The sequence below is a fragment of the Drosophila novamexicana genome, unplaced genomic scaffold, assembly GCF_003285875.2.
Source record: "Drosophila novamexicana strain 15010-1031.04,08,12 unplaced genomic scaffold, DnovRS2.1 tig00000462-arrow-pilon, whole genome shotgun sequence".
In the NCBI taxonomy this organism is placed as follows: Eukaryota; Metazoa; Arthropoda; class Insecta; order Diptera; family Drosophilidae; genus Drosophila; species Drosophila novamexicana.
In genome coordinates, this window is record NW_020824806.1 from 3,594,856 (window position 1) to 3,607,201 (window position 12,346).

Consider the following 12,346-nt stretch of genomic DNA (forward strand, 5'->3'; position numbering starts at 1 on the left):
TTAATTAACAATATTTTCATATGAAGTAGGACAGCGTTCGTGTAAGCTGTGCAGATCTTAGACTGAAATACTTGATTTATGATTGAAAATAATATTTGGAAATACCAGCGATATTTATAAAACTCGTATATTTAAAATTGGTATTATCAATCGTTTAATGATGGTATCAAAAGTAGCGTAGAGTAGAAAATAGATGAAAATGCAGTATTTATGAGCGTTGCTCGGGTCAGCAATAAGGCTGCCGGGCAACAGATCTGTTACAGACAACAACAATTACATTCCAGCTTCATGAGGATGACTTGGTCCAAACTTGAATGCAAATCGATGGGGCAATAAAACTATTAAGCCATTAGTAAGCCAAACACGAGTACAATGCCAAAAACAAACACGTGCAGAGTTGCTAGCAACAGCAACAGCGGCAGCAGCAGCAGCAGCAGCAACATTTAAGGCAGGGCAACAGCTACAACAGCAACAAGCAATTAATGCAAATGTGCAGCCGGCAGCCAAATCGAGGCAAAAGGCAAGCAGGCAGGCAGAAGCAAAGCCACATCGACATCGACATCGAGATCGCGCAGCCAGACAGCGAGACATTGCAATGCCAGGCAGTTCAACAGTCTGCTAATGTTGCACTGCCAGCTGCATGTTGCCCTGGCAACTAGCAACATTGTCTGCACAACAGCAGCAGCAGGACTGACAATACATGTGCGAGGTGCAAACTAATTGAAATCATTACACTAGTAAAAATGTTAATTCAATTAAAATGCGCGCAACACAGCAACAGCAGCAGCAGGAGCAGCAACAACAACAGCAGCAGCAGCAGCAATTGCAACTGACCCACAAGTGCCTGTTGCTGCATCCACAGGAACAACAACAACAACAACAACTGCAATATAGACTAAAAGAGATATCATCGCAACATACTGTGGCCGCCTCTTTCACAGCACAGCCGCAACAGCAACAGCAACATCGGCAACATGTTGTTAGGTCAGGCAACATGAGCAACTCTAGGCCACTGCCAGGGCAACAGCAGCAACAGCAACAACCAATGCAGTCTGTGTGCATGCAAATGCTGCTGTGGCATGCCTCACTTGACTGTGTGAGTGTCTGTGTGTGTTGTGGGTTTTATTTTGGGGGCTGCTGCTGTTGTTGCTGCCAAGGGCGCCAATGTGTTTCACTGTGCATTGCATTTCCGGTTCGACAAGTAGCACCATAATAAATGTTCCAACAATCAACTTGGCCAAGTTGAAGTTGGTAAATGCTGCTGCCCGCTGCCAATAAAAGGCAATAAGTTAATTTCACACACAAACACACATACAACAACAGCAACTCTCAACTAGCAACTGCAACTTGCAACTTGCCACTTGGCAGTTGAGCAGCGGCTTTCTAAGGCCAACAGTTTTATGGTCGCGTGTGTGTGTGTGTGTGTGTGTGTTTGTGTGTGTGTGTGTGTGTGTGTGTGTGTGTGTGTGTGTGTGTGTGTGTGTGTGTTTGTGTGTGCGTGTTGCCATAAATGAAATGCAAGTCCATAAGCAGGCAACACACTATCGGCCTGGCCAACAACTGTCGCTTGGAGGTGTGAAAATGTTTGCCCATATTAGGGCACACGTTAACACATTCAATATTATTATTATTATTTATGTGCATTTGCATTTTTATGGCCCAAAATAAACAGGGCATAAAATAAAATAAGAAACCCAAAATCTTGTCAATTTGTTCGTTTAGCAGCCATTGAGCAACGGAAGCTGTGCGGATAAGATACAGAGAGGGTGAGAGAGAGAGAGAGAGAGAGAGAGATGGAAAGGGAAGGGGATGAGAGTCGCAAGTGGTAGCCACAGGAAGCTGCCGCCACATATACATATTCCATCAAGAATCACATCGTAAATGCAGCCATTAACGATAAAACAAATTCTACGAGCTGATCAGGCAGCAGCATATAACATAAATGCATATAGAAGATGGGCATATCCCGGGCCATAAAATGACATATAAAAAAACACTTAAAATATTTTCAATGAGCGATTTTAATGGCAGAGCCGAACCTTTTTTGGTGGTCCCCCCATTGGCTGGGAATGTCTCTCTTTCCATCTCCACCTGCCCCCCCCCCCCTGCCACCCCTCTCCTCACTCGTTTCAGCGCGCTAATGCAAATGACGCAAACTGCGCACAAAATACTGGTGTCGATATAACAATAAAACGCCCCATGCAACGCCCTGAATGTTTGGGGCTGCTGCTGCCGCTGTCGCTGATGTAGCTGCAACATTTGGCTGGTAGCTGCGGCTGCTGCTGCGGCTGCGTCTGCGCGGCAAGTCGGATTAAATGAATGCCAGAGCCGCGCGAATGAGCAAAACAAAACAAAACTGCCAAAAAGACAAAAACGCCAGCCAGCCAGCAAAAGAGGAAACTGATCTGACAGATCTGATTGTAAGCATGCAACAAAAATGTGCAACAACAACAACAACAACTACGACAGCAGCAGCCGCATCAAAACCCCAAACCAATGCGCCCCATCAAAGGCCGTGCCCAGGCACCGCTGCCACAGCAGCTGCCTCCAGCTCTGTTCCATGCCCCTGCTAACCTCTCAGCCTACCCAGATTCTTGTGCTCATCCTCTCATCTTTAGGCGCGTCGTGGGCTTGCGCCGCTTAAGCTTGTGCAATTTAGTGATCAATCATAGCGGGAGCAGTGAGCGGCCCGCACAACGCAGAACGCAGAATTCAATTTTAGTGCGAATGGCAGTTTGTTGTTGTTGTTGTTCCTGTTGCTGTTGTTGTTGTTGTTGCTGTACAGCAGCGCATCAGGCGTTTGTGAGGCGGCTGCTGCTGGCATTGGCTTCCACATGCGACGAGAAGGTGGAAGCCATAAATCTTGGCAACATGAGAAATGACTTTAGCAGTCGAAATGATGAGCTGCCGCAAAACGCTAAGCAGCTAAAATGCAACAACTGTATGCGACTATATAAATATAGTATATAAATAAATACGCATTGTATATCCATAAGCGAATAAACACTGTGTTCACATAAGGATAGATATTGTGGCATGATTTTTTATCAGGAAAAAGTTGGTTTTGAAAACGGATATTTGATTTGCATTAAGAATATTATGAACGCAATCGAATAATCGATAATAATCGTTACATATATATATTTCTTGTTGATATCGATGTATCGATAATAGAAATATTACGGTAATATTCATGTATCTATATCATGTACCTATAGATACCATATATCATATATCATATATCGATGTCGAACTGATATTTTGCTTAGAACGGTAAGCCTCATAAAAGCATTTATAAATCGATTAATCGATCGATACACAAATATAGTAGTATCGATTATTTGTTGAACCATCATGCATGTATCGATAATGAATACTTTTATCTATCAACAAACTACCAAAAATACTAAAAAAGACTAAAAATTCATGGAATGAGACTTTCACTGTTTTACTGTTTCTTAACTTGTATAAAACATTTCTGAATCGATTAATCGATCAACCTGAATAGTCGTAAGCAGATTGATAAAACTTTTTCGATAAATGTGGCTAGTGGCATTCTGTTTGTATTATAAATAATGAAGGATTTCAGTTCATTGAGTCACCGCTGGACCACGACTCGAACAGATCTCTATACGTAGTCGTATACGTAATACGTTAACGGTTACGTTATGGGCATACGCAACTGGTCAATCGGCGCACAGGTCATTGTAGCTGTACACCCCCCGCTGCGAATTAATCGTTTTTAGTGCCGGGGCAAGCCGCTCACTTGCCGCCCCGGTCTCCCATGGCTGATTAATATTTTTATTTTTTTTATTTATTTTCATTTTTTTTTTCGCCAAGCTGTTGCCAGTTGCGAGTCTCTGCTGCGGTCTTTGGTGCGCCTTGTCTTGTTAGCATATCTCGCCTCGCATGCACTTTTTGCATATTTCGTTTGTTTGTTATCGCTGGTTCTTGTTGTTGTTGCTGGTTGTTGTTGTTGTTGCTGGTTGTTGTTGTTGTTGCTGGTTGTTGTTGTTGTTGCTGGCTGCTGCCTGCCTGCTGTGTGAGTGTATTATTGGCGCAAAAGTCCAAGTTCAAAGCCATATTTGACTTGGGAAAAATCAATAAAACGATCGCTTGCTGCGGCACATGCGTGTGAGCCGCACTCTATATACATGTATGTATCAGTGTGTGTGTGTGTGTGCCTTTCGCATAATGAAATTATTGCACAGTGATTGAAATCTATTTATGCTAATTTACGTGTGCATTCGCACAGCAACAGGGCAACAACAGGCCGCCATCTGCCACACGTTGTTGCAACGCTAACAGAATTTTTCCTGCAACATTTCCGCATTTTGCTGCAGCTGCAACGCGGCGCTGGTCAACTGGCATTTTCGTATATTGGACGACGCCCACCCCAAAAAGCGTATCAAAAAAGCAAAAAGCCAAAAAAAAAAAAACAACTTGGGACTTGATCTTGATTAGAAGTGTTTGGGCCGTTGCGGGGCACAAGCTGTTGACAATTTTCAATTAAAATTACTTGAGCTGAGCTGAGTGTGCGTCTATGTGTCTGTGTGTGTGTGTGTGTGTGTTAATCCGCCCACGCAACGCTGTGGCAACGCCTTAGCTCCACAACATGACTGACAATTCCAATTCGGCTTTAACTTCTTTTGCCCACTTCGCGCGCTGGCACGCCCCCCCCCCTCGCATCACCACTTCACCCCTTGGATTGTGAATAGATTCAATATTTTTTAAGCTCCCAAATCGAGTTGGTTGATACCCTAAAAATTGTCATGTCGGGCTTATGTAAAGTTCGTATGCTCTTGACATTTATTTGCCCGGCTTTCAACATTTGACGTTTAATTATAAATGGGCCGCAGAGGCTGTCCCTCTCTATCTGAGTGTGTGTGCGTGTGTGTGTCTCCATTGTGCCTTAATTTTTGATCTCTGACTCTGTGAAGTGCGTCATAAAATCCGCGCACTTCTAACTGCCGCTCGGGCCGCCTGTGCCACAAGGCGCCCATATCGAACAGCGATTTCATATTTTGTTGTTGGGATTACCTTATCCAATTAGTGCCGGCACCAGACGACGACGACGACGTCGACGGCAGCAGCCAGCCAAATCCCCACAACAATCGACGACACATAAAATGCTAAAATAACTATACAAGAGTTTGCTGAATGGCCCAGAGGGGCGGATTAGGGGGCATTACGAGAGTAGACGTGCTGGCGGGGGGCGGGGGGTTGACTAGCAAAGCAACACCCAGGCAACGGGAATACTTACGGCTATAGGAAATCAGAATCTTCAAGCCGTGTGCGTTTTGGAGCCTGCAGCCAAGTGCAGTTAAGTTCTGATGCCCGCTCAAAAAGTAAACAGAGCATATTCGTTTTGTGTAAAGTTCGCCTTGCTAAGCATCTATTGAAGATAGAAGATAGATTGAAATTTGGAATCTACAGTAGGGCATATCTACGGCAGTTCAGATAATACGGCTAGGCCCATGTGGCAAATCGGAAATATTAATATTTTCTGCAGATTCGGAGCTAGAAAAACCAAATTTGAAAGGAAGACTACTTATGAGATCCTCCAAAGATTGGTCTACGGATTGATCCATACCTCAAAATACTCGATGTTCGGTTCGGTTCGGTTTACAATCTAGAGGATCGGTTCGTGAGCCTGGTTTTCCATTCCCTTGAACTTAGGATTTATTTCAAGCCTGGATTAGCTATATAGTTAAGAAAGTATATATACTTTTCTTTAAGTTCCTGTTCAGATGTTCTTTCTACAACTAGTTTGGTTTAAGGATCGGTTAACCCGGCTTGCAGTCTTACAAAACTTGTCTGATACTCTGTTTTCAAGCTAGTTTTGGTCTGTGAATGAGTATTATACAGTCGGTTGCACCCGACTGCAACTTACTTAGTTGCTTTTTGTTTGTTTTGTCGCGTTGCGTCTAAAAACAGGTTCCCAAACATTTTCGCCTGTGTGCTCGTCGTATTTGTGATATATTTTATTGTCTTTTGATGTGTTTTAAAATCCCACAGCAAGGAATCGATAAAATTTATCGATGCTGTCTGCCTATTCGCCTAGAGACAACACACACTCACACACACAGACAAACATACTCACACACACTGGGAAACAGGTTGCTCGAGCTGAGCCTAGCGGGGACTAGAGTCCACAGACTCTGAGATAGTGGCCAGTGAGGCGGCTGTTGCGGGCATGGCGACAATTTTAAGTGCGAAATTAAAAGTAAAACAAGCGATTAACATAAATTTTAAGCAAAGCGCAGTTAATGTTCGCCTCGCTGCACGCTTCTGTCTGCTGTCTGCTGTCGGCCGTCGGCTGTCTGTTGGCTCGGCCGGAGCCAAACTCCTGCCATGTTTTGGTATAATTTGCATGGGCCATTGCCAAGGATGTGGATGAGATGAGGCACGCAGCTGGAACTGAAACTGGCAGCGCAAACTGGCGGAAATTGTCGCCTTGTTGCCAGATTAAGACATTGTCGCACCGCTTTCTGCGTGGACTTTTAATGAAAACTAATGCAATTTATTGATTATTGTTATTTAATAATGCCCGTAGCCGTTATCTCCCAGGCCGGTTCCCACTTGGCAAACTGACAACACAATTAACGCACCTAAATTAACTGCCAAGTCGGACTGACTTGTTCTTGACTTGAGCCCAATTTCGGCTGCAGTGCATCCAACTGGCACTTGTTTGGCTCACCGGAAGCCACCATCACTGACCCAAATACAGTTGAGTGTCAGTTGTAATGTTATTTTTATTTTCATTTATTATGTTCTTGTTTTCGTTTTTCTGTTCTGCCCAGCGGTGCGAACACACTATGTGGTCGCTGGCAGTGATCACAAATTGCATTATTTATGTTGGATTTGATCAGCTTTCATGTCCAGCTACAAGCGGCAAGCTCTGACGCATCTTCTTGTCCAGCCAGGGCCGAAACTTAACAATTTGGCATCATGACAAGCGCGCTTTTGGACCGATGATGCACGCTTGTCAGCCGCCTGACAGACCCAGACCCAGTCCCAGACCCAGACCCAGACCCAGTCCCTGTCCGGAGAGAAATGAGAAAGGGCTGCGTCTGGATTATCAAGCGACTGTAGCTGTTCCTGGTTAGCGTTTAACTGGCACTGGACACTGCGACACCATCTGGTTAGCTGGTTAGCGTTCAGTATATTTTTATTTTCTGCGCCCGGCCTGTTTGTTTTAGCGCCTGTTGTGACAGCCGGCTGCCACGTTTTTGGCACTTGAAACGGGGCCCAATGTCGGCTGCACAGTTTGCTGGGGGGGATGGGCTGCCAACCCAACTCAACACTGAGATAAAGCGAACACTCATTACGCACTGATCATGATCACAAGTTGTTAATAACACATAATACGAGTGCTTAAATCGCTCGCCCTCTCTAGCAGCAACCGAAATACTCTTCACATTTGTTTAGCCACAAAATCAAGCAAAAATTTACACTGAAATCTGTTTTAATATTGAATCCTATTTAAAGAATTCTGCCCTAAGCTGTGTGCATATATTGCTTTATCAACAAGTCAAATTTTTCAATTTTTTAAAATATTTAATTAAATAGTTTTTTAATTGACCTTGTTTTTTAGTTTAAGTAGGTATATACCCTATGTAATATTTTACTCCCTGTTCAAAATTGGACACAAAAGACTCTGATCAGGGCAGTGTATATTTAAGTACTTGCAACTTTTAACAGTTGTTGCTACAAACTAGCATCTTGTTAAAAGCTCGTGCGCGTCAACAGTTGTTGATTCTCTTGTTTAAGTAGCTGCAACTAATCTTGGGTGAGTCTCGTGTTCTCCCACGTGACACGTAAGTTCACGAATATAAAGAAAGTAATCTAACTAGACCTTAAACTAAAATAAATGTACCAAAACTAAACCTCATTTCATGTTTGATGACATTTAGAATAATACTTAGAAAAAGAAAGAACATAAACAAAATTGTGCTCAATTATTTCGTGTTTCGTGTTTCGGTTGTTTTTAAACAAAGAGACATGCGTCCATCTCTAGTTGCAAGTGCAATGCACTGCCAAAGGATGCTACACAATGGGGCCACAGCAAACAACAACAACAACAACAACAAACAGCTACAACAACAAGAACAACAACTGTGAACTGCAAACAACAAACTGTCGACAGTTCCATTACACAGACCAAACTTGGCTTGCCAGTGCGTAGCGGTAGAAACAGTAAATGTTGTAGTTAAGGCCCAGTTAGCTGTGATGTTGTCGTTGACAGGAGCGACGAGACTTGAGGTGATGCGTTCTTGATGGGCCCGGCAAGTTTCTCACAGGCCCGAGGAGCCAAAGAGCCAAAGAGCCAAAGCATCAGCAGCTCCGGCCAACACGGCCGGGCTGATATTCATTGGAGAATTGGCCGTCTAATTATGTGTGCAACGATTACGTTTCCAGCTGACCAGCTAGTTTGTAGCGGTGGGTGCAGCAAAGATTGTTTTCTTTTTGTGTGTTTTTGTTTTTTTGGTTGCAATTGAATCCATGAATTCATAAATGCCGCAACACAGCCTTGCAGCCATTTGGGCAATCTCGTTGCAATTTATTGCCGCCTTTGTGCGGCATGGACTGCGGCTCTCTTATTTTTGTTGTTTTCATTTTGCTAATGAAGTCATTTGCGGCGAAGGCCGCAGGTTCAACGTGATTTGCCTTTGATTAACATTATGGATTGTAAATTGTCTGTCAAAGCAAGTCGTTCTGAATCCAATTGCAGCAGAAACAGCAACAGCAGCAGCAGCAGCAACGTTGGCAATTGTTCACGCCAAGGCGCATATCAGCCAAGTTAAATCAGCCAAAAGCCCAATTGAGCATTGTCTCTGACACCCTCGCTTCCTCTCTCTCTCTTTCTCTCCGCCTCTACTCCTCTCTCCCCCTGATCACACCAGAGATTTGGCTCGAGAATGCTAGACTTTAGACTTCAGGCGTAGCGCAAGTGGGTCGACAAGCTCCAGAGAGCGAGAGAGAGATAGCGAGAGAATGCCAGAGTGAGAGGAAGACAGAGGGAGAGCGGCCTGTGGTATCGCTGTTTGGTATCTGTAGGATTATGTAAAACTTGCTCTGCTATGATGTATCTTACGGTTGTCTGTTAGCAAAGCTCAGCCGTATATTGTTTTGCGTTTGCTGCCAGCCCACGCAATTGATTTGATTTTTGTGACACAATTGAATTATTTATTGGATTAATGCCCAAATGGAAAAGGCGACAGGGCAGCAGCAACAGCAGCCGCAGCTCAGCTCAGCCCCAAGCGGAAATGTTTCCATATTTCCATGTAGCTGCAGACAGCTCCAGCCTCCAGTGATGCCTGCTAGCATGTCTCTCCCAAACAAAACAAAGGCCTAAGAATGTTATTCATGGCAGCCCCAACTAGACAATGGCATATACATATATATATATATATACAATCATAAAAGCATACAGTTGAAAGTTATGGTCATGTGTGACCGTTAATGCCACCCCGCCTCCCTGCTGCCTGTCAGTTCCTAAGCACTTGGCAATTTGTTAAGATAAGACAAAGCAGAAGGCAAACAAAGCCAAAAGTGTCAAAAGTTACGCGCCCGAACAAGATTGTCAATTAAGCGAGCCGACCCGAAGATGTGGCGGAAATCGTATTCCTTAAAAAATATTAGATGGAAAACTCTCACATAGCGCTAAGATCTGCCAAATTGATTATAGTACGTCAGGCTGGCCGCCAGATGTCGCTGCTGTATCATGCACCATGATTAGCACAAAATGAGAAATGTGCTCGATAATGCGAAGTTCCATTGCACAATTGCTTTATAATTTAATGTTTATTTGTATTACGATTCGATTTGATTTGTTTTGTGCGTCTCAAATTTTTTAAATAACTCGACTATGGACACTCCCCAGTTGGTCTATTGTTTGCCCATTTGCAGAGACACCAGCAAGAAGCAAGTAGAAATGCTGTAGTTGCTTTGGCTGCACAGCAAATACCCTGTAATTAACTTATGAGTGACCTGCAAGGCTAACAAATGAGATTGCGAATCAATATTTTTCGAAATTACATATAAACTTATATTTCTAGCTGTTAGAGTGATAATATATTTCTATATTGAGATAAAATGGATGGGTTAATCTGCATTTGGCTACATTTTTAGCTCTTTAGGGTGTACAAGAATTTGCATACTGTCATTCGTTCTCCAGATTGCATATGTCAGAGGAACAAAGGTTGGCAATTGTCAACTTCTTCTGTCTGCAACATGCATTCGCACAACATAATTATACCCCTATTTAACCTTATGCAATGTGCCCAGGGTATAAATACAGAAACGCGACTTGAGACTCGGCAGCTGTCTTTATCATGCCTGCAGATCTTGATTTGGCCACAATTGATTAAAAATGTAAATTGTTTATTTATTTTAAACGATTTTTTCCACGTCGATTCGAAGCGAGAGCGAGAGAGAGGGAGCTGTTCGCCGTCAGCTGTCTGTCCGTCCACCTGTCCGTGTGTCCGCATTGCCATTGTTATGCTAACAGAAATATGAATGACTCCACGAAATGATTGTTTATGACGCTCTGAGGCACCCTAACAATGTTTCTGGCCCATACATATTTTGTATTTGCTGTTGCTTGTATTGATTGTAGCCTTTCGGTATGGATTAAGTCATAAAAAGGCCGTAAAACTTGTCGAAAAATGCGCGCACTTGGATCTTTGGCTAGTTCCAGAGACCATAGACATACTTATAGGCACAGATGCCATATGCCATATGCTATGGTAATATGGCTATGGATATGGCCATTAAAATATGGGCCCAGTCTGCCAGTTTGCTGTCGGTTCACATAAAAGGCGGTCTTGTGCTGTGCCACATTAAAAACTACAAAAAAATAAAAACGGGCGCGCTACCTCCGTAAATGCCATAAAGTCTCGTCCAAATCTCACAGTTATGTTACCATTTTACGACTCTGCAGCTTGCGGCCGAAAACAACAAGAACTTCGATATAAATTTGATTACTTATCTCAGCCAGCCCAGCCCATTGCCAGCTACTGTTGACAATACCCATACCCATACCCTATGCCATCTATCCAATATCCAATAGCCAAGTTCAACAGCCTGCATTCTTCTGGGCGTAATGAGCAAAAGACGCCAAGACTTCAATTCAATTCAAATTTAACGCTTTTCAAGTAACACAAAATATCAAGTACGGATCGTTCCCCGGCACAAGTGCAGCGCCCTAAGAAAAACAACAAGCATGCATGATTTCGTTCAGTGAGCTTCTTGAGAAGATACCCTGTACAGGGCAACAAAGAGGGATATAGATAGAGAGACAGAAAGGGAGAGAGATAGCAAGTCTACATTTCACATTTGACAACTCTAGCTTATAAAGTTGCCGAGTTCTTTGAACACAGACAAGACAGATAAGGTTGGATTAATTCAACCCTGGCTTCAATCCAGATTATTTTATGCATTTCTCAGTCTGTTGCATTAGCAGAATTCTATATACCCTCCTATATATGTTACAGGGCATAAATAGACCAACAGACGACAGCCAAACAGCTGCACTGACATTTCGGGCTGCCCAAAAACGAGGTGTGTGGCAGCCGAACCGAAGTCAAGTGGCAACCAAAAAGTAAATAATAAGTCGAAGAAATTGTAATTTCTACTGAAACATGATGAGGCGTATTTGAAATATAAAAATCTTCGAAAATCAAGAAACATTAAGTAAACATGAAATTCATTTAATTAAAGTCATTCTGCTTGAAATGAAATGAAGTGAAATGCATTTGAATGCTTGCTACTTGCCACTTGCCAGTTGCAACTTGCCGCACGTAGTGTGTGCCGCGTGCGTCCAATTGTAAAGCGTCAGAAGCGTTTAAAATTCGCATAAGACACAAGCTGATGCGTTGCGACAAATGCATTCCCTGCTTGAGATTGTGGTTGTGGCTATGTGCCAGCGATTTTGGCCAACACCTTGCACCACCAGCAGCAGCAGCAGCAGCGGCAGCCGCACCACATGACGTGCCGCTAAGGATGTGGCAAGTTTTTTTTTTTTAAGTTTTTCGTATCTCAACTCCTGTCGCTATGTTTGCCAACTAAACGCAGCTCAGAGCTGAGAACTTTGCTGCGCACTTCTGGGTATTTTTGGCCTTTTTTTTCTTTGTGGCCTCTTTTTTATTTTTTGCGGTATTTGGTTACAAAAGCGATCATCAAATTTCATTGAGAATGCAGCCATTGAACGGCGTCCGGCGCCCGCTAGAGCAAGACACTGAGCGAGAAAGAGAGAAATTAACATATAGTATATTTAATCGAGAGACAACATCATCAACATTAAAAACGAACAACGCGTTAATCAACTTTGGATATGGTCAAT